The 26,346-nt window shown below is 41.5% G+C and overlaps 1 long non-coding RNA gene across 1 annotated transcript in view; it reads right to left on the reverse strand.

The window, feature by feature from the left end:
* The window catches only part of LOC136837079 (uncharacterized), a 29,268-nt gene extending 3,639 nt beyond the window's left edge, over positions 1–25,629 (reverse strand). The window contains exons 1-2 of the long non-coding RNA XR_010852579.1: positions 25,504–25,629; positions 15,967–16,112 (exon numbers count right to left, since the gene is read on the reverse strand). This is a non-coding gene — a long non-coding RNA (uncharacterized lncRNA). The remainder of the gene's footprint in view (positions 1–15,966; positions 16,113–25,503) is intronic.
* Between the last annotated feature and the right edge of the window lie 717 nt (positions 25,630–26,346).

The following is a 26,346-nucleotide window of genomic DNA, read 5'->3' on the forward strand; positions in this document are numbered from 1 at the left end:
GGACGTCTAACACACTGCGGGAATCTCTGCTCTTCTGCTAACCTGTGTTCTCCTGGCACAAGAGGTTCCTCATCTTCAGTTGGACATTGGGCATCCTCCACCTCCTCTCCATCCTCACTTTCACTCACAATCCTGAGTACCCTCTCCAAGCTCAATTACAGGGCAAATATCCAGCATGTAAGGAGGGGTACCATTAACCATTATTTTTCTTTTTAATTCAGACTATGCCCGTTACCTTTGTTATGCAGTGAATAAGTATGAGATTCACTGATCGGGATTATGAAAGAGAGAGAGAGAGAGACGATGTTGATAATTTAAAAATGATGAGCCATGATACCAAGTAAATTGAAGTGTAACCAAAACAAACCTTCAAGATGTGGGAAAGGAAGGAGGAGTTAGAGGATAGACTAAGAAGTGAAAAGGTCAGCAAAATTGACCTGATTTGTCCTTGCCAAAAGTGGGAGTTAAGATTGAACCATTAAGAGTAAAGTAGACGTCCTCAAGGAGGCGGAGTTTTATTCAACATAGGTCCAGAGTTCATTCTGATCAATTTTTAGGGAGAGTTACTTGAAAACCAAATTGGGTAGGATTGTGTCACTCGCTCCTCTCTTAACATCAAGAAATTTCTAAGTCCAATGTGGCTGGCCTTGTGAAATAGTTAGTGTTAGAATAAAACTTATGAAAAACCGTGCCCGGTGAATTCTTACCCCCTCCTGAAAACTAGAAAGTATCAATAGACAATTTCAACCTAACACCGAGTCCCCTGCGTTACTATCAAGTGAAAGTCAACAGACAGAGACGGAGTCATTCATATGTGGTGCAACGCAACACGAAGAAAAACTGCACCGCATAACAAAATTATTTTGTTATGCGGTGGGATTTTTTCTTCAGATTGCGTTGCACCACATATGAATGACTCGTCTCTGTCTGTTGACTTTCACTTGATAGTAACGCAGGGACTCGGTAAGTTAGGTTGAAATTGTCTATTGATACTTTCTAGTTTTCAGGAGGGGGTAAGAATTCACCGGCACGGTTTTTCATAAGTTTTATTCTAACACTAACTATTTCACACGGCCAGCCACACTGGACTTAGAAATTTCTTGATGTTAAGAGAGGAGCGAGTGACACAATCCTACCCAATTTGGTTTTCAAGTAACTCTCCCTAAAAATTGATCAGAATGAACTCTGGACCTATGTTGAATAAAACTCCGCCTCCTTGAGGACGTCTACTTTACTCATAATGGTTCAATCTTAACTCCCACTTTTGGCAAGGACAAATCAGGTCAATTTTGCTGACCTTTTCACTTCTTAGTCTATCCTCTAACTCCTCCTTCCTTTCCCACATCTTGAAGGTTTGTTTTGGTTACACTTCAATTTACTTGGTATCATGGCTCATCATTTTTAAATTATCAACATCGTCTCTCTCTCTCTCTCTCTCTTTCAGAATCCCGATCAGTGAATCTCATACTTATTCACTGCATAACACCTTTCCTTTCTTCCACTTCGATGTGCATATTGCATCTGGGGGTTTTACCCATAATTCCTCACCTATCTTCACTTGTTTGTTCCTCCTGTGTTTTCCCGGAGTCTGTGTTCAGAAACCCCACCCCCCAAAATCATAGTCAAACACAGCCAACTGCAGAACAGAGGTGGGATCTATACCATTTTTTGGAGTCAGTAGTGGCTTGACCATCCACTTACACGCCCAACAACTTCAGAATGAAAAGCCAGCACAATGTTCATTAACACTTCTTGCACAGGACCATTCTCCAAAAATCTCCAAAAAACACTTCAAGTATGTTTGCAATGAACTCTGCTCTGTCACTATTCAACTCTCTGCAAATGGCATATATCCCAAGACCACAGTCTATAATTGATAAATAGGGAATTTGATAATAATGGGTAACATCAATTGCCAACCTAATCTAGTCTTCGGAACACCAAGCTTTCCACCCTCATGAATGCGGGGTGCTGGGCCAACAGTCTGACACTCTCGCATGAATACACAATCTTTTCACCCCAGTTCTAGTTACATTAGGAGAGACTTACCTGATTATATGTTAGTTTTATAAGTTAGTATTTTATTTTTATTTTCTGCATTAATGAAATGGTATGGGCGTTACAAAATGTATAAAAAGCAAGTTTAATTTTATAAGACATTTCTATAGCAAAGCATTCTTTTTGTTTAAAAAGTATGTTCTTGTTGTGACGTCATAGGACGGAAATGGTAGGAGGGAGAAAAATGTAAAACGCGGGTGGGAGTGTCGAACAGATGGTGAACCTGTAGAGAGAGCTCTCTGAAGGATAGGTTGTCAATTTTGGGTTGTAAGTCTAGTTTGTAGTTTTTGTTGTCATAAGCTGGATTGCATAGTGAAAGAACAACAACGTGAACAGGTGGGTGGATTGCATAATTGAATCATTTTCTGATGGGTTAGGTTAGGAAAATTTTCAAGTGATAGCAGAGCGTGGTTGGTTAAAAATGGACAGATCTGATGGTAAACTTTGGGAGATGAAATGGAGAAGAGACTATACGAGATTTAGCAGGACACAGGGCGATTATAAAGGATGGAGAGGACAAGTCGAAGACTGGCTTGTGGCATGTGGAGAAGTGAAATATCAGGGGATAGAGATAAGAATGAGCTTAAAAGGGAAAGCTTTAGAAGTAACAGAAGGAATAGATACAGCTGAACTTAAGGATGAAGAGGGTTCAAAGATAATCTTATCCAAACTAGATGAAGTGTATCTAAAAGATATGTTAATGGAAAATTACAGTAAATGAAAAACTATTTTAAAATACAAAGAGAATCTAGTGAAAAGATGAGAGATTTTATAATTAGGTATGAAAAGGCAGAGTCAAGAGTGTAGTAGAGCGCTAGGGAAAAGCATGCTTGAAGGGGACGCAAAAGGTTTTCATGTACAGTACTAGAACAATCGAATCTCACAGATCAGAAACAAATGGTATTAGCAGCTTGTGGTCAAGAAAAGTTGGAATATAAAACAGTGTCACAAATAATGAAAAGAATATTTGAGGAATTAGGGAATAAAGAGGAGGGGGAATGGTTGGAATCAGAAGGTTGTGTGAATTTTGGGAAAGGGTGGAAAAAACCAAGATATCGGGGAAAGGTGAATCGAGGTAGAGGTGGAAGAAATCCTTTCCATGGAGAAGGGAAAGTAACACAGTGCAATATGCAAATCGGAATGGCATTGGGCCAGAGATTGTCATCAGAATTTTCAAAAGAAGAAGAAATCAGAAACTGTACAAGAAGAGGAAAAAGTTTATATAGGAGAAGTTAGTAAAATAGAAGAATCATCTTGGGAAGAGGTTGATGCAATTTTAGACAGGATGTAAGTCAACAGTTTGTGAGGAATTGTGACTGGCACGCATTGTCGTGGGTTTGAATCAGGAAGAGTTGAGGAGATTGAATGATACTAAGAAAGAGTAATAAAGTATTTAATTTCGGTGAGTCATCATACAAGTCGAAAGGAATAACGGAAACACCAGTGATATTGAAAAACAAAAAGTTTTATTTGAAGGCAGAAATTTTGCAGGTTGATGTACCATGGTTAATAGGTAAGAAAACCATGAGTAAAATTGGGATGACCATAAATTTAAAAGGGAATTGTACAGAGAAGACAAACAGGGCCATTTAAGAATACCAATTTTGAGGAGGAAGGTAGAAGAAGAATTGTTACTGAAGGGTTGGAAGGGAAAGAGTCTAAGGGAAATTAAAGGTGCAATGATGAAGTTACATCTACAATTTGGCCACGGAAGTGGAGATAAAATATGGAAGCTAATAGAAGCAGCACAGTGGAGTGATGGTTTGAGAGACAAGGAAAAGGAGGAAATAAAGTTACTAACAGACTTAATTGTAAGTTGTGAGGTATGTAACAGATATAAAAGAAACCCATCTAAACCAGTAGTGGGATTTTCTTGGAGTAAGACATTTAATGAAGTTGTAGCAATGGATGTGGGAGAGATAGAAGAAAGTTCTTGGTAATGGTAGATATGGCAACATGATATTGTCAAGCTTTCTGGATAAAAGACAAGAAACCAGAAACTATTATAAAGACACTTTTTGACGGGTGGTTTGCCATATTTGGGGCACCTTCTAAAATATCAGACAATGGGGGAGAATTTCAAAATGTAAAAGTAAGGAGGATGGCAGAAAGATGGAATATTAAAGTATTAGCCACAGCATCTGAATCTCCATGGAGCAATGGATTGTGTGAAAAGACAGTGGGCATAATCAAGAAAGCTTAAGAAAGATGATGAGGAAGTGGATTGGTCCATAGCATTAAGATGGGTAGTGAGTGCTAGGAACTGCTTAATAAATAATGGCGATTTCTCCCCTAACCAATTAGTATTTGGGAAAAATCCTTCCTTGCCTAATTTAATGGGAGAAGAAAGTTCAAGACCTGCAAGCAGAGAGAAAGGTATGGAAGAAAGCATAGTAAGGGATACACTGAATGCAATGCATAAGGCCAGAGAAGTATTTATCAAAAATGAGTCTTGTAATAAAATAAGAATTGCTTTAAACAAAAATGTCAGAGAACATAAATTTGAAGAAGCAGTAGTGGGAGACGAGGTTTTCTATAAGAGAGAAAATGAAAATGAATGGAGAGGACCTGCTCAGGTAGTGGGAGTATCAGGTAAAACAGTAGTGGTTAAACATGGGGATTCTCTAACAGAAGTAGCAAGAATACATGTTACTAGGATTCCAAGACTATCACCAGAAAAAGAGAAGATACCTAAAACAGAAAAAACACACACTATGAAGGATGGATCCCTTGCATCAAAGGAAGGGAATATAGATGGGCAGGAAGGAAAGATGATAATTGGCCAGAGAAGGAATGCAGAATAGATGACACTATAGAAATAGATTTGGCAGAGGAAACACTGGAAGATGAAGGGAAAGTGAGGTAACAGAAGAATGTGAGGTAATAGAAGATGAGTCAATATAAGTGATACCCAATTTCAAAAAGGGAAATAGAGTTAGGGCTATAAACAAAAATACAAGACAAGTAGAAGAGTGGGCTATATTGAGTCTTGCAGGAAAAAGATCTAGCAAATCTTGGGCTGATTTGTACAATGTAGAAGACTCACAGTCAGGTGACAAGGGATGGGTTAACTTAAAGAGATTATGGTCATGTAGAAAAAATCAAAGATGAAGAAGGGGTTTTGCTAAGTTTCGAAAATAGAAGTGTAATTGAAGCTAAAGAAAAAGAACTGCAAAGTTGGAGAGAAAACAAGGTATATGAGGAGGTAAATGACATTGGACAAAAAGCTATATCTACAAGATGGATAGTAAATGAAAAGGTAAAAGGGGGGGAAAGGATATGTAAAGCAACATTGGTAGCTAGAGGTTTTGAAGAAAATTGGCTGAATGGGAAAAAGATGCTCCTACATGCAATGGCAAATTTTTTAAATTTTGTTTGACAGTAATAAAACTGAAAGATTGGAATTGTTATATGTTACATGAAAACACTTCGTATCTACAAGGTGATGAAATACAACGAGAGGTATATTTAAAACCACCTAGTGAAGATGGTTGGAGTGGATTTTGGAAATTGAAGAAAACTGTTTATGGGCTCAAGGATGCAGCAAAGGCATGGTATTGTAAAGTGGCAAAAGTGATGGAGGAGCTTGAAGGCAAGAGAAGTAGATTAGAACCCAATATATTCTTTTGGAGGAAAGACAATAAATTGAACGGTATTTTATGTACACTTGTAGATGATTTCTGCCATGGAGGAAGTGAAGGATTTTTAAAAGAAACAATTGGGAAATTGAAGGGGAAACTGCAAGTAGGAGAACAAGAAAGTAAAAGTTTTAAGTATATAGGAGTAATAGTAGTGCATAAGGAAAATGGAATTTGTCTTAATCAGTGGCAGTATTTCAATTCTATAAGAGAACCAGAAGCCAGAAGATTTACAAGCAACAGAGTATTAGGACAAAAGGAGTTAACAGAATATAGATCAGTGATAGGACAGTTGAATTGGGTATCACTACATACCATGCCAGAAATATCACATGATGTTAGTGAATTAAGTAAAGCTTTTCAAGAAGAAATGACTCAAGATATGAGGAGGCTGATTAAAATAGTGAGAAAAGAGCATAATGGGAGAAGTGATAATAAGTGAGTTAGAAGAAAAGATTTATTGGGAAGCCTATGCAGATGCTTCATTTGGGAATATTGAAGATGGTCATACTCAATTAGGTTATGTGATATCACTGACAGATGGTAAAAGGAGAAGTCCCATATGGTGGAAATCCAGAAAATCAAGAAGAGTAGCAAAGTCCACCATTGAAGCAGGAGCTCTGAGTGAGGGGGAGGCCAAAGAAGGATTGATATATTTCAAACATTTGTGGGAAGAGATAGTAGGAAGGAGAAAATTGGAGGCACTGGTGAAAACTGATAATAAAACCCTAATGACTGCAATAGAATCAAGTACTGGAGTAAGTAGTAAGAGACTAAAAATTGATATTGCAGCAATAAGAGAAACAACAGAATCTGGAGAAATAAATGAGGTGAGATGGATAAAAGGAAAGCATCAAATAGCTGATGTATTGACCAAAGCTGGAGTTTCAGGGGAAAGTATAAGAAATTACGTAGAGGGTAAAGAATTGGAGAATAATGGAGATTAGAGGGGAATAGGATAAGAGGAGGCTGGAGGGGAGGGAGAAGGAGATAATTGTGATTGTATGTTAGTTTTATAAGTTAGTCATTATTTTATTTTTATTTTCTGCGTTAGTGAAATGGTATGGGTGTTATAAAATGTATAAAAAGCATTCTTTATGTTTAAAAAGTCTGTTCTTGTTGTGACGTCATAGGACGGAAATGGCGGGAGGGAGAAAAATGTCAACAAACGTGGGCAGGAGTTTTGAACAAATGGTGGCAAGGCAGAGAGACCTCTCTGAAGGTTAGGTCTGCAAAGATGGGTTTAAGTCTGTTTTGTGGTTTTTGTCGTCACAACCTGGATTGCATAATGAAAGAACAACAACATGAACAGGAGGGTGGATCGCATAATTGAATCATTTCTGAGTCCAGTCCCGTGTCAGCCGGTGAAATTCCATTACAGCACGAATTTCTAGGTATAACCTTGCTAGATATACCAGAGAAAAAGAGCTTTCAGGAAAGCTGGGGTTACTACCCCCAGTCGAGCGTCTTCTTGGAAGGCGTCGGTATAAGAAGGGGTGAGTGAATTACCACTACCACGGAAACCTACTCGAAAGATCGCTCCTTATCAAAATCCCCGGAACAGAGCGGTGAGCCGTTACAGCCCCCACACCAAACACCCGCCAGGACGGCGACACCAGCGCCACCTACCTCATTCCATTTTCTAGCACGTGAATCTTCGGATTGTTTTGTGTGTGCTCTCCATTATTTGGATTTTCTACTGCTTCAACGATGGCATCGAGCAGCTTTACTATTTCCAAGTTAAGTACCATCTTCTTGTGGGGTTTTGTTCTATTTTTGGCTGTTATAGTCTCGTATTTTCATAAATATCGAGATCTTATTATGTCGCCACGGCGTCCCCAGCCAGCCATGTCGACCGCGAGGCGTCTCCTTCTGTTATTTTCAGTTGGAGTCGTCTCCTCGTCGTTATAGATTATTTCCCCCTTTGGTTCCCTTCCTGTGGTGGTTCCCTTGCGGTGGCTCCCCGCGTATGAATTACGATCATTGGCCTACTGGCCTTGGTGGGAGTGATGCCCCGTCTAGGTACCCCACCCCAGGCTGGGTTCCTTTTGTTTTGGTCTTACTAGGCTAATTAATTTTATTGAAGATGGTGCTCTCTTGTAGTTTTATTTTTATTTTTATTTTTAGTTTGTTCAGTGGTTTACCTCGGGTGTTGGCGGCAGCCTCAGATCTAACCGCTTCCCCGTGGTAGGCTACGCTCTCTGTTGAGCACATTTTAGTTTTATGAGTGTTGGTTATGTTTTGGAGTAGGCTTGTTAGCTTCCTTCCCTTGGCCAGGGGTGAGGAGTTCAGGTTGAGGGAGTTTTGTTGCTGTTTTCCTCCGGGATCGTTTTTCGGTGGGCAGAGTGAGCCCTTGGTTCTCTTCCTCCAATTGGGGGGAATCGAGCTCCTTGGATGTGTTTCCTCTAGGCTAGTCGCCCCCTTGCCTGCCATTTTCGATCCCGGCTGGTTCTCGGCTCAAAATTTCTCTCCCAGTTTCTTCCTCGGTCCCTTTTACTCTTCTCGTCCTAGCCTATACTTAGGTTAGGTCCATATTAGGCTTCGCCTAACTAGGAGTCGGGCTTCGGGTTGGTTGCTTCCAGTCATTTCGCCCCTCTAAGATTCATGGTCTGGGAGGTACGATGCAGTTGAGCGGGTGAGCTTCTCCCCGTCTCCTGTTCCCTTCTGGTGGCCTACTCCTCTTACCTCCCCCCTCCCCACTCCTCCTTTCCAGCCTTGCTTTGCTCGTGCGGGTGACGCTAGATGGCGTTTTCTCCGAGTTCCGGGACTTCTTTTGTTGGTTGAGGGATTCGCTCCCTCCCATATTGTCCCTAGCATCGCTGTATTGGAGTTGGTGGTTTGTTTACTCGAATGCGTTTCGAGTCACTGTTCACTCTCCGTCGGTTTACGTTGATACGGTATATATTAATTGCTTCACCCTATGTTATGAACATATGAGCAGTTACCCATCTCGTTCTCCGGCGGGGAAGTAAGGGTGGAAGGTTTTTCATTATGGGGAACGGATCCTCCGTCCTCTGGTGTTCTTACCATCACTTATTACTGTTTTTATTTATAATTTTTAGATAAGTCAGTTATCTACAGGAGTACTCTCCTTTATTCATTATATATAATAGTGAGTCCGGCCTATACCAGGGTCTCCGCCGTTATTTTACTGGCAACCCTTATGGTTAGTTCCTGGTCTCTCTCCCATTCATTCCCGGAGTACTCGGGGTCTGAAATCCTACCTTCCTCTCTGAGTGATTTAGAGCTTATTGGCACAGTTTATGTTAGGGAGTTCTTCTCCGCCGGAGTATTCCGGTTGCAGTTGAATTTCCCGGCCTTGCCAGCTTTATTTTGCTTAGGGTGGGAGGTTCATGTACTTTTCTTCTTACAGACTGTTCGCTGTGAGGAGCCGGGGTGCACCGCCTCTCCAACAACCCTACGGTCACGTAGTTTGTCGGACCCACGCTGGTTGTGCGGTCCGCCTTGATGACCTGATCGTTTGGCACCCTGATGGTTGTGAGATCTGCTTTGTCTCTGCACAACTGTCCAGGACGAGTTGGTAAGTGACAGTCTCTACATCATTCTCATATTGTATATTATACATTGTTATGAGGCCCCGGAATGGTTTTCGTCCTTAGCTAATTGTTGGTTTTTACAGGCGGACGAAAATTCCAAGAAGTCTGCCTTGGAATCCCTCCGGGCCTGGGTGGCTGGGTTTGGAAGAAACGTTCCGTCGGGAAGCCCTACGTCCTCGACGCCAGGTTGAGGGACTTACTCTACCCCGGCGCACGGGTGGCGGCCGCAGTGCCTGAAGATCTGGCCACCCCTATCATCCAGCAGATCCGGGATGAGACCCAGCCACCCCAAGCGGATGTACTCTACGCGGAGGTTTCGGAGGACGTCGCCGCTATTAATCTCGACCTGGAACCGATGAATGTAGAGCAGGACCAGGTGGTAAGTGGTGAGGTAGGTGAGGTTGTTGGGGCGGGCCCCCATTATTTGACTCCCCCTGCTTCATCTGTTTCTTCATTTTCAGGTTTTGTGAAGTCTTCCTCCTTGGGTGATAGAGCCCCATCTGCTATCCCCAAGTTGAAGTTGAAGACTTCATGGAAGGCGAAAAGGGCTTCAAGTCCTCGTCTTCCAAGAAGGCACTGCCCTTCCCCCGTCGAAGGCTAAGGTCTCAGGACCTGTAGCCTCCGGGAGCAAGTCTGGTTCCTCCAGCAAGCGCGAGTAAGAGGGCTGCAAAACCCAGCCCTCCTCGCCAACCTGCTTCGATGCAGAGGCCTTTGCTAACCAACTGTATAAGCGTTTTCACGGAGGACCTGGACTCGAGATTTAGCAAAATCTCAGAGAAGCTTGCCAGTCATGATAATATACTGGCGGGAATGGCTCATCCACCCCAGCCGAACCACAGTATGTTATCCCCGACACTGCGGACCTCCCCCGTTTGATGTCGGTAACCCTTGGCGGTTCGCTCTCCGGGCCATCCAACATGATGGCAAGCTAACTCTTGATGGTCTTGGCACGAGACGGTTGGAGGAACTGGAGTTCTTCCCCCCCGATCTCCTGCCCCCTTATCCAGGCTTCGTGAGGCTCACGGAGGAAGCCTGGATTCGGTCGGACAAGGTTCCTAGGGAGACTGTCATCGTCCCTAGGGACCAAGCTCAGTCGGCTCTCCTGCGCACTCTGACGGAGTGGCAGGCAGATAACACGAAGTTGACTCCTTTCAAGGGGAACTTCACCATGTTCGCCCTGGGAGACAACCTTCCCACCCCTTGCTTGGACAAAGTCGCTCTGGCTACGGCCCGAGCGTGCTTTGAGGGTATTCCGGTACCTCAGCTGAGGGAGACAGACCCTACTTCCCTGGTATTCCCAGGAAGTAATGAGTTCTGGACAGACGCCCCGTCCACTTTCACGGTCGGGAAGCTGGACCCTTTCTGCGCCTCCACGCAATTTAGCGAGCAGCTCCCCAAGCTGCCGGAAACTCTTTTGAAAGCGGAGTTTGATGCTCGGGTTAAGTTAGCCCGGTCGTTGAACTCCGTATGCCTCACTGAAGCCACGGCCGTCTCCTGCTCGGACGAGCCCTTCTTTCAGGTCTTGGCTAAGTCCTTGCTGGCAGGCTTCCAGTCTGACTTATCTGAGTTTATTTTGGCCAGACTGGAATGTAGGAAGTTCATCTTCGCCGATGCAACTATCCGTCACGAGCCTAACAAGCTCGTGAAAAGCTCGATTTGGGGACCTAACCTCTTCCCTGAAGAGGAGGTCACAAGTGTTATGGCTGAGGCTACACGGGCCAACCAAAGTCTTCGTTCTCGCTGGGGTATTTCAGCCTACAAACGTAAGACCCCAGAATCGCCGGCCCCAATCGAGAGGAGGTAAGCGTTTCAGGAGGCATAAGAGGACTCACCACCAGGCGGTAGTCCAAGCCGTCCCGGTCTCGGTGGTGGCACAGCCTTCCACTTCTAAGGCCCACCCACAACAGTACGTGCTGGTCCAACCAGCTGCACCTCATATGTGGCCTCACCGGCATATAACCCCACATATGAAGGCCGTGGTTATTTTCACGGCCTTAATAGGGTTGCAAGGGGAGGAAGAGGTAAACCCCCTCATAGAGGAAAGCCCAATACCACCCCAAGAGGAAGACCTGGACGTGGTAGGGGAATAAACCCGCCCCCTCCCACTGAGAGAACACAGGTAGGCGGTCGCCTGTTTTGGTTCAGGGACCAATGGACCTTCAGCCCTTGGGCACACAGCATTGTGTCCAAAGGCCTAGGATGGAGCTGGATCAAAACCCTCCTCCTCTAACCAGGTTTTACCAGCCACCCACAGCAGTCCTAAAGGATTATGTGACAGAATTGCTCAACAAACGAGCAATAAAGAAAGTAAGGCACCTAAAGTTTCAAGGCAGGTTATTCACTGTTCCCAAAAAAAGACTCCGATCAACAAAGAGTGATCCTGGATCTATCGCGTCTAAATCGCTACATAAAATGCGACAAATTTCGCATGCTTTACGGTAGCTCAGGTACGGACTCTACTTCGCGTGGAGCCGTCACCACCTCTATCGATCTTTCAGACGCTTACTATCACGCCCCGGTTGCGCGGAACTTCTCTCAGTTCCTCGGTTTCAGACTCGGGAATCAGGCCTACTCCTTCAGGGTCATGCCCTTCGGTCTGAACATCGCGCCCAGGATATTCACAAAGCTGGCGGACACGGTAGTACAGCAACTCCGGTCTCAAGGGATATCCCTAGCAGCATATTTGGACGACTGGATTATTTGGGCACCAACAGTTCCGGAGTGTCAAAAAGCCACGTCCATAGTCATCAGTTTCCTGGAGTCGCTGGGTTTCCAACTGAACAGAGAAAAGTCCCGCCTGACTCCGGACTCCCGGTTTCAGTGGTTGGGTCTCAACTGGGATCTGTCATCTCACACGCTGTCCCTTCCGCCTCCCAAGAGGAAAGAGATAGCATCTCTCACCAGGAGATTTCTCAAAAATCCATCAGCATCCCGCCGGTCCCAAGAAAGGGTCCTTGGGTCTCTTCAGTTTGCCTCAGTGACAAACCTGCTGTTAAAAGTGAAGTTAAAAGACATAAACAGAGTGTGGCGGAGTCGAGCCAATGTCAAGCTCAGAGACAAGGTCTCCTCTATCCCTCAAATCTTAAAGACAAGATTGCGGCCGTGGGCCTCGGTCAAAGGCTTGTCCAATACAGTTCCGCTTCAATTTCCCCCTCCGCACTAGTAGTTCACACAGACGCTTCCTTAAGCGGCTGGGGGGGGATATTCTCCAAAACAAAAGTACAAGGAACGTGGTCCACAATGTTTCAGCAGTTCCATATAAACACCCTGGAAGCTATGGCGGTATTTCTAACTCTGAAGAAAATCCGCCCCCAACCGGATTCATATCAGGTTGGTATTGGACAGCGCAGTGGTAGTTCATTGCATCAACAGGGCGGCTCCAAATCAGGCCGAGTAAACCAAGTAATGGTTGCTATCTTCTCCCCTAGCGAACAAGCACGGCTGGCACCTGTCAGCCACCCACCTAGCGGGGGTACGGAACGTGGTGGCGGATTCCCTGTCCAGGAATGCTCCGTTGGAGACGGAGTGGTCTCTGGACATGGAATCTTTCAAGTGGATTTGCCGCCGGGTTCCGGGCCTCCAAGTGGATCTGTTCGCAACGGAGAGCAACTTCAAGCTCCCCTGTTATGTGGCCCCCAACCTGGACCCTCAGGCGTTCGCCATAGACGCAATGACAGTAGATTGGAACAGTTGGGAGAAGATTTATCTTTTCCCCCAATAAACTTACTGCTGAAAGTTTTACACAAACTCAGGACATTCAAAGGTCAATTAGCCCTAGTAGCTCCCTATTGGCCGAAGAGCAATTGGTTCCCTCTTCTTCAGGAACTGGGACTACGGAGTCTTCGGATCCCCAAGCCCATTCTGACTCAGACAGTACAAACCAAGACTGTGTCAGCTTCCTCAAGAATTCAGAATGCCCTAGTTTTATGGACTTTGTAAAATTCGCAGCTCAAAAAGGAGCGAACATTGACCCTGTCAACACTCTGTTTTTAGAATCAGATAAAAGAGATTCTACTATTAGACAGTATGACTCAGCAGTCAAAAAATTAGCCTCCTTTCTAAAAGCATCTGAAGCCAAAATCATGACAGCTAATTTAGGAGTTTCCTTCTTTAGATCATTGTTTGAGAAAGGCCTAGCTCCGGCCACTATTACCACAATCAAGTCAGCATTAAAGAAAGTATTTCTTTACGGCTTTAAAATCGACCTTACAGATTCCTACTTTTCATCTATCCCCAGAGCATGCGCTCGTCTGAGACCAGTATCACGCCCACAGTCGGTTACGTGGTTTCTCAATGACGTCCTTAAGTTAGCATCAGAGCTGGATAACTTTCATTGCTCTTATCAGGATCTGTTAAGGAAGACCTTATTTTTGATTAGCTTGGCTTCAGGTGCTAGAATCTCAGAGCTGTCGGCTCTCACTAGAGGTGATAATTATGTGAACTTCCTCCCGTCTGGAGAGGTCCTCCTTTCCCCTGATCCGAGATTTTTAGCTAAGAACGAAGACCCACAGGACAGGTGGTCCCCTTGGAAGGTGGTGCCCCTTCCTCAAGACCAGTCTTTATGTCCAGTTTATACACTTAAATCTTACCTTTCAAGAACTCCACAGAGTAAGTCGGGTCCTCTTTTTATCAGGGAGAAAGGTGGTACTCTTTCACTAAATGCTATAAGACAACAAATTTTATATTTTATTAAACAGGCCAACCCAGATTCAGTCCCTAAGGTTCATGATATTCGAGCAGTTGCTACTTCCATTAATTACTTTCATAATATGGACTTTTCGGAGTTATCTAAATTTACGGGTTGAAATCACCTCTAGTGTTTAAACGCCACTATTTAAAAACATTTCGAAGCCCTGAAATTTTCTACAATAGCTGTGGGAAGTGTCATCTCCCCACCTTAATTAATCATATCCTTGTCCTTTCCTTTTCCCCCGCCCGCCTGCCTCATTTACTTTTCTGCTTATTCTCCTGGTTGATTATACCTCACTGCCTGGCTCCTCATATAGTTGTTTCTTGTACCTGTTAATGGAAAAAGCGTAATCTGATATGCCATTATTGTTCCTTTGTGGGGTACTGGACAGTTTTATTTGGCTCCATGTACCCCAGATGGATGTATATATTAATGTTAATTGATTTTGTCTCTTACGTGTTTAGCCTAAGTTTACGTGTATAGTATTAAGGTTATATTTAGAGTTATTTTGTACACATTTCATGTTTCACCTTGCTTTAAGTAATTTTAAGGTTTTTGGGGCTTTTTCTCCGTCGTGCGGGAATCGGCCCATGTTTCATAGTATTAAGTTTTTCAATGTGCCTTAGATTTAATATAACTTAGTTTTAGAGTTCTTGCTACACGAAAGAGATTGCTTAATTAAAATTATTTTGGTAAAACTTTTGCCTTTTCTTCAGATTACCCTTTATTTCTTTTTCCTGGTTGTTGCAGCCTTGGCATGATTCTCTATCACGATTTCACCGGCTGACACGGGACTGGACTCAGAAAAGGGATTTTGACAGAGGAAAAATCTATTTCTGAGAAGGTCCCGTGTCTGGTGACCCTCCCCTGTATCACCTAGTACTCTCCCCCTCCCTCTTGCACATGCCAAGTCTGGGGTTAGTGCTAGCATGGAATGAGGTAGGTGGCGCTGGTGTCGCCGTCCTGGCGGGTGTTTGGTGTGGGGGCTGTAACGGCTCACCGCTCTGTTCGGGATTTTTGATAAGGAGCGATCTTTCGAGTAGGTTTCCGTGGTAGTGGTAATTCACTCACCCCTTCTTATACCGACGCCTTCCAAGAAGACGCTCGACTGGGGGTAGTAACCCCAGCTTTCCTGAAAGCTCTTTTTCTCTGGTATATCTAGCAAGGTTATACCTAGAAATTCGTGCTGTAATGGAATTTCACCGGGTGACACGGGACCTTCCTCAGAAATAGATTTTTCCTCTGTCAAAATCCCTTTTTTGGATGGGTTAGGCTAGGAAAAATTTTCATACACAACTAGAATGAAAAAATGGGTTGGTTGATATTAAACTAAATTGGCTATATAATTAAACTTTCATATAATGGCATAGCCTCAACACCCTTTAGGTTGTTATTCAAGAGATTTTACTGTGCCCAACTATTCTAGCTTACCAATACCACATTTTAACCAGAATTCTATCAATATTAAGCAACACTGCAGCTATTCAAGACAAAAAAATTACCAATTCAAGAAATACTGTTTCCAATGACCCTTGAGATTTTTTAAGTGTACACAATACTGGTAGAGGAGTTTGGTGTTTAAAATCTATGACCACTCAAATATCATGTTAACCCTATCCAATCTTCATCAGCCACTGTCTTCCCTTGAAGAATGCGAGTCATGTGGTCTTGTTAAAATAATTTGCCACTGGTAATTACTCTCTATGTTAAAATCATTACTCTATGTAAAATCATTAACCATTCAGGTGATTTATCACTACATCACACCTATCGTTTCCTTTTAGCCTTACAGAAACTCTCTCACAAAATCTTACTTTTCCATCATAAAAGACAAGCTGCTGGGTGTTATCTAAATTTATTAAACCTTAGGAGGATTTTTAGTTAGATTATATTAAACTCTATATTCCACATTCCAACAAACTACCCAACAATTCAAAATTATTATTCATTTTAAAATCTAACAAGCAATTAGATTTCCAAGAAATATTTTGAAAACAAAAATTTGTTTAAGGTATCTTTATACTTATGACAGGCAGATCCAACAGTTACTGCCCTAGTTGTAGGGTTTGGTTTAATGTTGCTTCAATTCATCCTTTCCCACTGAAGTTCCTGTACTTCCACGTCCACCTCTGGCATTTGGAATTTGCATGTGAAGGCAGTTAGAAACATCTGGAAGAAAAAATTAGGGCATTTATATTTCAAGTTTTAAAATCTTTTCAACAACAAATTTCTGACTGTTTCTAACCAGTCTGATACATACGACAAGGCTCAAGCAATATCCTATTCTACTGCACAACATTTACTTTCCTTTCCACTTTGTGGAATATAGTACTTTACTGAACTTGGCACATACCCACAATTTTATCATGATGACCTGTTTTTCAAAATTATCTTTGAGTAACAATACTAATGACCAGAGCTAAGAGGAAATATTGATCATGATACAACAAAAACTTTACAGGGGCTAATATTGGAGGGGGGAAAAGTATAAATGCATAAATGGTTAGTATGAGAGGTTTTAAGGAAAAATAATTCCTAAAAAGATGCCTTTGATATAAAATTTACTTTACTGAAGGTTACTAAGTGCTTAGTCCTGTATTCTGCAAACCTAAATACTGTAGAGTATTGCTTGAATTTTCTTCCATGGAGGTGTCGATTACTCCATACTCAGTAAAAAGCTTAAGCAAAGTAAAAAGCTAAAAGTATGAGCAGCCAGTGGCTGTAGGGATGCTGCAAACACTGTGTAAGGTGTACTGATGGCACTATGCCTCTACAGGGAAGCTTCCTTGGTAATGCGTTCACGTGAACTCTGATCTCTCGAAAGTCCCTCTTCAACTCGACCTCCAAGGGGTCTACAGGCATATGCCACTCCAGTCCTAACAGGTCCCTGGCAAGCTGAGACTGGACCTCTCCCAAAGAAGAGGGCAGAGATGCAAATCTAGCTTGTGTCTGCAGATGGAATTGTGGTACCTGTACTGCCTTCACAGTTAGATTAGACTGGGGAATCAGTCTGATGTTAAGTTAGGATCTGTTCCTGTAATTACTGTAAGAAAAATTCCAGAGTACTTAAATCACATATTTGGGGCTTAAGGTCAAATTTTCTTGATCTCCCGAGTGTCTTAACTACAATTTGATAATTTCATCTGAGACACTTGTAAGTAGTGACAAGTCAAAGGTTGAGTTTTAAATCCCAGGGTTTGATGGCCCAGATTTTATTTATTGTCATAACAACCCACATGCGCAAGGTATGGTCGTATACACTAAGTCCAGACGACCTACAGTCAGAAAAACTTAAGAGTGTAGTTGCCATGAATTTTTTTTTTCTTTATTTTCACTAAGTCCTACAATGTAAATGTATTTGCTGTTTACAACAATCCAAATATCGACAGGACGACTGTCTCTTGGAGAGGATTAGTATGGTTCATTCACAGGATTCAAAAATTTCGTTCGTTATTTGTGGAGACTGCAATGCAAAGCACAGCAAGTGGCTTAATTAAAATTCCACAAATCAACATGGCCGGTCTGCTCGATTTCTATGCATCCTCCGATTTTGTCCAGCTAACTGAGGAACCCATGCATATTTCTGGTAACAGATTACTCTTCATATTCACAGATGTTCCAGCTATTGTGAAGTCCAAGGTCTCAAAGTATATAGGTACTTACAATCACTGTGCCATTCAGATGGACATATCTGTCAATCAGTATACCTAATTCCATCATTGGAAAAATGGTCTGGTTGAAATCTAGAGTCAATTGGGATTGCATTATTGAAGTATGTCAGGCACTTTTATATGTCAGATGCTATCTCATATCTAGATCCCAAGAAGCTAAATGATATGCTGATGGCTATTTAATATGTGTCCCTAGAAAGGTCATTAAATTCAGGGCAATTGACCAGCCACAGTTTGGTGATACATGTCGACGAGCTTACCATGACAAACAGACCAAATTCAAACACATGGAGATGAAATCATTCACATGAAAATTACACCAATTTTGTAGAGTCTCGCCGTGCTCCGAATAGAATTCATCATATTGCTGACATAAATAACAATTCCTTACAAAGGAAACTTGAAGGAATTACTCGGTGGTGGACCAAATTGGCATCATCTATCTTTGGGTCAGGCTCATCTTCCAATCCTTCACTACTAACAGCTGAACAGCTTCATCAAGCTTTTGAAGCAAAGCAATCAGCTGAAGATGTCCCTCTCCCTGATGCTGTCATCCTGAACCTATTCTTGCAAAATCTGCATTTTGCCCTAGGGATGTTAAGAATATTCTTTATGGGTAGTTTATAGTTTATCTGGGTAACTGCGCTACATCCAAATCCGTCCGCACAGGTAAGTAGTTCGACTCTGACCCTACCCGATCCTGACCCAGCTTGACCATTCTAGCACAGAATTCAAACAGTTAACAAGGGGTCTTCTCATTCCTCTCATGTTCAATTTGCCACTGCAAACCCAGTGACTATTACTGATTTGGTGAAATTATATGACAATGAAAATGAATTGCGTTTCTGATGAAAAGTGGAGTCCACGCCGAGGAAAATACGTCCTGATTCCAGCGACACTCAAAAAACACAGGACGTCGCCATACAAACGGAACAGCCCGTGGTCAAAACCAAAAGAAGAAGAATCGACTTGCCAGATTGGTCCGACAATTCTGATTTCGAATAAGATACGTGTTTTTTTTATTTATATAATATAAGGGGGATATGGTAGGATTCTCTTGGTTAGGATAGTAGATCGTCAATAACTAGGTGTTAGGGGTACAATTTCCCCTCTTGTAACCTGTGGCTAGTGCGCGCAGCACAATATGACCTCTTGCCAGAATATACGTGCCTACCAAGAATCAGTCAAAAAGTGGATAAAGCATGCAGCGCCGTCTGCCCTGGCGAAACTGTGATCAGAATTGTGTAAAAATGACCACTAACAACCACCAGCTTCAGTTTTCGTCTGTCCGCCATTTTTGTTGTGTACTGTTCCGGAAGTTCTCTTGTCAGAGTTTACTGCCATCTAGCGGTAGGTTCTGACTAGAAAACTGGCCAAACGCAGGGTTGCCTCGGTAAAACATAGCCGGTCCTTCTTTATAATCATGATACTTAGGTGGAGAAGATCCTGATAGTTTCTTCACTTTGTTTCTTAAAGTTTCTAGTGTGCTGCCTTCCAAGATTGGTAGATTCCATAGATTTTTATGTCACTGCAGTACCTTTGCGGATGAGTGTAAGCTTAGCAATACAGTGCCAGTTCCAAAGAACGGCATATCTGCAGACTGCAGTAACTACAGGTCAATGTCTATTCTCCCTGTGCTCTCCAAAGTTGCAGAAAAACTTACTTTTAACCCTTAAGGGATGGGCTAAATATATATCAAGCACACCACCGGACCCGGAAAACTTTAAGATTGGCCAATTTAAGAAAAAAACCATCAATGGAAAGAGGAAGATATGCAAATGCACATGGTACAAGAAAAAAAATTCTACAAATTTTTCCCTACCTTCCACAGGAAGTTGAAAGTGACTATTTACAACCCTGTGTGGGGCCTCTATTACAGGACATTCATATAAATGTTAATTTTACCAACTTATACACATTTTTTCTAATAATTTTTTTATTTTATTTTGTAAAATTATAATTACAGCTCACACAATATCGTAACAGAGAAGGACTAAAATCAGTAACAAATTCTGAGTATATTTGTTGTAAAATATTTATGAGATACTATCAGAAAAAACAAAAACTAAAACCAACAGCAATCCATCGGTATAATTATGAGCAAATAAATAAAAAGACATCCTGGAGCTGGAGAGAGGCAGTACATCCCCCTATGAAATCTCAAGGCATACTGTTCGATGTCTCTCCCGTGCTGAGTTAAATACAGTAGTTGTCATAAGTCACTTATGGCCCACTGAAGTGCTATGAACATCTTTCCCGCTAAATTTATTCAAACAGTATGGCACAAAATATGATTACTCATGAGGATTCCAGTCCATCACCCAAAACCTGTTACAGATTCTGTACTCATATGAGGATTCCTGTCCATTAGGGGTTAGGCTACTATACAAGTACTGTATGTGGAATCTAAAGGATTGTTGCTGAGAGTCAATATGCATATCTGAAGCAGTTAGGTGCCTGTGATGCTTTTATAAATTTGACATACCATTTGCAAGAGAACTTTGATAAGGGTTTTGAGTGTAGAGTAATTCAAAATAGATTTTAGTGCTGCTTTCGATTTAGGAAATCACAAGGCACTTTTTTTTTAAAGTCAGAACTTTGGAGTGGGTGGATGTGTTTTAGGTTTACTTCAAGATTTCCTTACAAGTAGGCAGCAAGGAGTTGCTGTTGATGGGATCTTTAGCGAACCAAGACCTACTGTGTCTGGAGTTCCACTGGGCAGTGTTCTTAGCCCACTGTTATTTTTAATGTGTACATGTGATATGGTTGTTGGGTTGTTGGTTTGGAAAACAAGATCACTCAGTATGCTGATGATGGTAAACTTGTGGGTGCCGTAAAGTCTCCATTTATGAGAAAAGCTGCTGCCCTTAGTCTCAATCGGGACATGGAGAGGATTGGTGAATGGTGTTAACCAGTGGGGTATGGGGCCGAACTCCAATAAACCGAAAATACTGTTGATTAGCAGATCTTGTACAGACTTTCCACCCCCATCCTCCCCTCCAAGTCAATAGGACTCTGCTGAATGTAACTTTTGAATCACATCTTACTTTTGAGAAGCATCTCGTGAAAGTTTCAGCAAATGCCGTCTAAAAGTTAGGTATTGTACAAAGGCATTTATAACTGATAAAATCAATGCAACTTGTTTTAAGTCATTTGTGCTTCCAGCATGGATGTCTGCTTCTGCCAGAGAATTCATCTCTTTTAGATAGAGTGGTTCGTGGTGGTAGGTTTGTTTCCTAATATCAGCAGTTATGACTTGGACCACAGACAGATGGTCTCTTGTTTGTCACTTTTTCATAAGTTGTATTTTAACAGATCTTTCACATTCTCAATTGATCCTTGATCCCCTTTTCCTGCCGAGAGCAACCAGATTTGCTGACCAGCTGCACCAATGTGCAGTAAATGTGCCTTGCTGTAGAACTTCTAATTTCCAGAGGTCCTTTGTTCCTCAAACTGTTGTACTGTGGAACAGTTTCCACTGAGGATGTCATGCAATTGGAAATTCAAAATTTCAAGTGAAAATGCAATGCATTACTACCCTAATACTAACTCTCCTTGCATTTTAATAATTTTTTTTTTTTATCAACTGACCATTTCTTGTGGCACCCAAGGGGATGCATAGGACCTCAAAGAACTCATACCACCACATTCTGTCCTGGGCTAACTCCTCCAGATCTCTCCAACACTCATCTATTGCTTCCCGCCTCACTGTCTCAAACCACGTCTCCTTTGGCCCAGCTCTACCTCTTGTACCAAGGGCAACCCACCCCGGTGTGTCTTGTACTATTCCGTGTTCTATACACGTGGCCTAGCCACTTCCAGCGTGAGAACCTAACATACTCAATGACCGGCTGCACCCCCGTTACTTCTTTAATTCTGTTATTTGATATCCTATCCCTCCAATTAATTCCTAATAATCTTCTGGGCGTCTTATTTTTAAATGCTACGAATTTATCTGAAGTCAACGTACTGTACCATGACTCATGCCCATAAATCTAAATACTCCTGACCATTACTTTATAAATTTTGATTTTTGTATGCAAAGAAAAACTGCTATTATTCTATATATTTTTAAGCATTCCCATGGCCTGATGAGCCTTTTTTAATCTTTCCATAAATTCTATGTTCAGAGAACCACTCTTATCTAAATAAGTAACTAAATATTTAAACTTAGCCACTTGCTTTACAACCATGCCTTCAATTAGACAATCCTGCACATTTTCAATATTCATATTCATGATTTCAGGTTTCCACTATTAATAATCACACCAACCTTTCAACCTTCACTCGCTAGACAATCAAACACCCTCTGCATCTCTTCTGGTCCCTCGCACATCAAAACTACAGTATATCATCAGCATAATCTAAGTCAAGATGTTTCCCATTTTCTACCCAAAGTTTACCTGCATCTGTTTCTCTTTTAACTCTTCTCGTAACGCAACCTATGACCAATACAAACAGAGGAGACAGAATGCCACGCTGAATCACACCAGACTTAAGTTCAAATGGATCACTCAAACACCCATCAACCATCGCTTTACAAGATGTGCCCTCACGCATGTTCATAACAACCCTCTCAAAATTTTCCTGTTTTCCATAATGCCTCATGATTTTTTCCATAGTCCGTCTCGAATTACTATCAAAGGCCTTTTCAAAATCAACAAAACAAAGACTTAACAAGGTTCTCATTTCATGAGCTTGCTGCATTAAATGCCTAACAATGAAGATCTGATCACTGAAACCCCATCCCTCTCTAAAACCGGCCTGTTCATCCCTCAGAATACCATCAACCACTGGCTCCAACCTACTCAACAATACTCTACCGAAAATTTTCAAGGCTACAGGTGAGACAGTGTTTTCCCTCCAATTACCACACCTACTGGATCTCCTCTCTTTGGAACTTTAATGACACACCATTCTTCCAATGACACCCATGTCTCATTGAATAATATCTTCAGGACAAATACTAATCTACCCTCCCCCACTTTAAACATTTCCGGGAATAAACTGTCCTCTCCTGATGCCTTATAATTCTTTAATTGTTTTATTGCCTCAACTACTACTTCTAGCCTGATCTCACCTTCATCAATATTTAAATCTTCCTGAGCAGGCGGTATATCCTCTTCTTGGGAGATTGGTCTATTAAGAACTGTCTCAAAGTGCTCCTTTTACTGGCGCAATTCACCCATTGTAGCTGAGGTCCTTAACAGTACAGATGGGTCAGGGATACACAAATAAGTGGTCTGCATCATTACCACTGGTTAAATACACATGAAACAATATTAGCAGTCTGATAAGTACTTGAGGTACTCTTTTGCTTTAAAACCAGGCCCACTTGCACAAAAGCCATGTTTAGTACCAGCCCCAAGGATATTAATGTTGGAACATGAACAAAGACTAAATATCTCGGTATGGGTAAATAAGCAATAGGGTTTAAACACTCCAATATAAAGATGCTATCAAAGCAACATAATACCAAACATGGATACTGACTGCAGTGAGAAAATGTATCATACACAACCTTACGTTTTGGTAAAGACTTTAAATCATTAATGCATTTTGAACTTTAAAATATAATTTTCTTATGTTTTAATGTGTGCTTTGAATGTTCTGATGTTTGTTTTGTTCGCAAATGACTTAACCATTCTCACCTAACCTCATCTAGCCTAATCTAGGGTACCCGTTCCTTACCCTTGTGAATGATATTAGTTTGCAAATTTCATAAGCTTACCTTAACCTGAATGAGAACTATCCATGGGAAGATGGTCCTTGCATTTCACTTGCTTTATTTTCCCCCCACCCAAAAAGCTCCAGTTCCCCACTGTAATCCACAGAATTGCAAGACATAAGGATGGAGTCTACTCTCTTAAAATTACTAATTTGGAAACGAAACAAACATCAGAAGTGTTCTCATCACACATTAAAACACAAGAAAATGAGGCAGAAGTATGGGGTTGCTCCACATCGGGTATTACCTTGGAAATTTACTTTTCCTATAGTATTTTGGTTGCTTATTAACAATTTACCATTATTTTTTGTTGGTCAACTGTACTTTAATTAACCTGTAATTAACATCAGAACTGATATGTTTTTGTACGCTGGCCATCCTGGAATGCTAACACACATGCGCAGTGTTAAAGGGGAGCTTTTGGTAAGAAGTGGATATTCTTTCACCGGGGGGGTCTAGGGGGTTCCTGCTAAGTAACACGGCCTGCTAGGTTAAGTTAGGTTTGATTACATTAGGTAAGTATAGCTCCTTTTATAAGTTTCCTTAGTCAATCCCTTCTTGAACATATGGCTTCCTAATAACCTGTGCAAGAGAAAGTATATATAGGAATAGGTATGTATTGCGTAAATCATTTAAAAACTTTAATTCTCATTTTACACGTAGTTATCTGGAGTTGTAATATATACAGATACATATAAGTGTGTATACTATAATGAGTATGTATACTATCAGTATATGGATATGTGTATATGTATGTACCTAGTAAATTTAAGTATATTTATATACATAAAATATTGTGACATATTTGTTTATTTTTTACTTAAATTACATATATTGCATATGTACTGAATAGTAAAGTGAACTGTAAAATGTATTTTTCTAAATAAAAGATACAAAAAATAACCTGTGCATGTGCGGAACCATTCCATAACAGCCCGATCTTTCTCCCAGCAATTTCCCCCACCCAAAACCCCGTGTTCCCAAAGGGTCCCACACCATGTTTGGTAGACATGGGGTTAATAATAATTTACCAACAACAAACACCACCTCTGTCATCAGCAACACTAAAAGTATAGGAAAAATCATGGTAGAACTAAACAATAGCTCCATTGCAGGTATTTCCTTTAAAATTTACTTACCCTGTAGTATTTTGGTTGCTTATCAAGAATTTACTGTTATTTTTTCTTGGTTAACTGTAATTAACCTCGGAACTGATTATGTTTTTGTATGCTGGCCATCCTGGAATGCTATTGTGCATGCACAGAATTATAGGGGAAATTTTGATAAAAAATGGTTTCCTTTACTGGGGGGTTGCTAAGTAACACGGCCTACTAGGTTAGGTTAGATCAGGGTACGTTAGGTTAGTATGGTTCCTTTAATAAAAGATTTCCTTAACCAATCCCTTCTTGAACATAGGGCTCCCTAATGACTTTCGTATTCACGGAACCATTCCATACGGTCTGTGCGAAGCCATTACTTAAAAATACAAAATCAATTTCCAAGGTAATATCGATGCAGTTACCCTCTAGTTATACGGAAATTATATTAATGAGTCCAAAATGAAATGAATATAAAATAAAAAGGCAACTTCTAAGTATTAGCTCCGTGCCTGTTTTTACCTTTTCAACTGGTTTTTTCTACACTTTTAGGGGTTCTGATACTGGCGGTACATGTTTGCTGTCGGCCACATGGAATGTCCCTTTGCCGTGTTTAGTACTGGCCCGGGGGTTTGGGTACCCATACGTTAACAAGTTATTGCACTTGCCAGACGTGATATGAACCGTTCGAAACAGACGTACCCGTACTCTGTCTTGTGAAGATCGCATATGGACACCCCTTGTTAGATGGACTTCAGGGGTTAATTACACTTGAGCGCCAAAAATTTGAGGTAAATTCATAATCAGCAACCAAAAAACTGTAGAAAAAGTTAAGTTAGAAGGCAGTCGCCGCCGCGGAGCTCCTATATAGTTCTACCGATACAATACCATTGGTTCTCCCCTGAGGGGAACGAACTGCCGGCGTTGAGGGTGTTTCCACTAAACTGACCCTGTGACTGGCCTAAGATGGCTAACTAACATGAACGGCAGTACTGCCTATACCCGACATTATGTAGGCAGTAAAATATCCTGTAACTCATGTAAAACAATTGAAACTAACTTACGTGTACATACAGAGGGGTTTATAAACACAAAGGAGAGCGGACTTCAGTAACCAATACAAGGACAACGAACCAAGACACAAGGCAGTTGCCGGGCCATCTGGCGTTAAGTATCGGCGCGCAGAGAGACTGCCGTGTGACTGTTCAGTCAGTGCTGCCAGGTCTACCTGTTAAAATTTCCCTAAATTCCCTGATTAAATTTCCCTGTTTATATATATATATATATATATATATATATATATATATATATATATATATATATATATATATATATATATATATATATATATATATATATATATCTCACTGGTCATCAGTCTCAGTTGGGCACGTGTTATTACCATGTTTTCAGAAGACGAGGTTTCAAATGTTCTCTTAACAGGTAGCATGCCATTTAATGTCTCGGTGCTCAGTGAATTTCTCGTTTTGGTTTTCATCAAATTCACTTGTGAAAAAACTCTCTTTACGCTTGCACTCGAATGAGGCAAGCAGAGTAGATTTTTCATGAAATTTCCAACAAGTGGAAACAAAGGTGTTTCGTCACCTTTCTTCACAGTGTATACCTTCTCCCAAAACTTAAAAGCATCCATTCCCGGCATGATGTTTAAGTCTGTGTTCCTAAGCAGACGCCACTCCCTGTCTAATTCGTTGAGTTGGTTTTCAGGGACTAAATTTAGGAAATGTGATGCTAAAGGGTCAACAGAAGGAACGTTTTTCATTAAAATACTTTCTGGATCTAAGACCTCTCTCTCTCTCTCTCTCTCTCTCTCTCTCTCTCTCTCTCTCTCTCTCTCTCTCTCTCTCTCTCTCTCTCTCCACACAAAGCAAAATAGCAACTTAAAAGCT

The sequence above is a fragment of the Macrobrachium rosenbergii genome, chromosome 57 (genome assembly GCF_040412425.1).
Source record: "Macrobrachium rosenbergii isolate ZJJX-2024 chromosome 57, ASM4041242v1, whole genome shotgun sequence".
NCBI classification, from domain to species: domain Eukaryota; kingdom Metazoa; phylum Arthropoda; class Malacostraca; order Decapoda; family Palaemonidae; genus Macrobrachium; species Macrobrachium rosenbergii.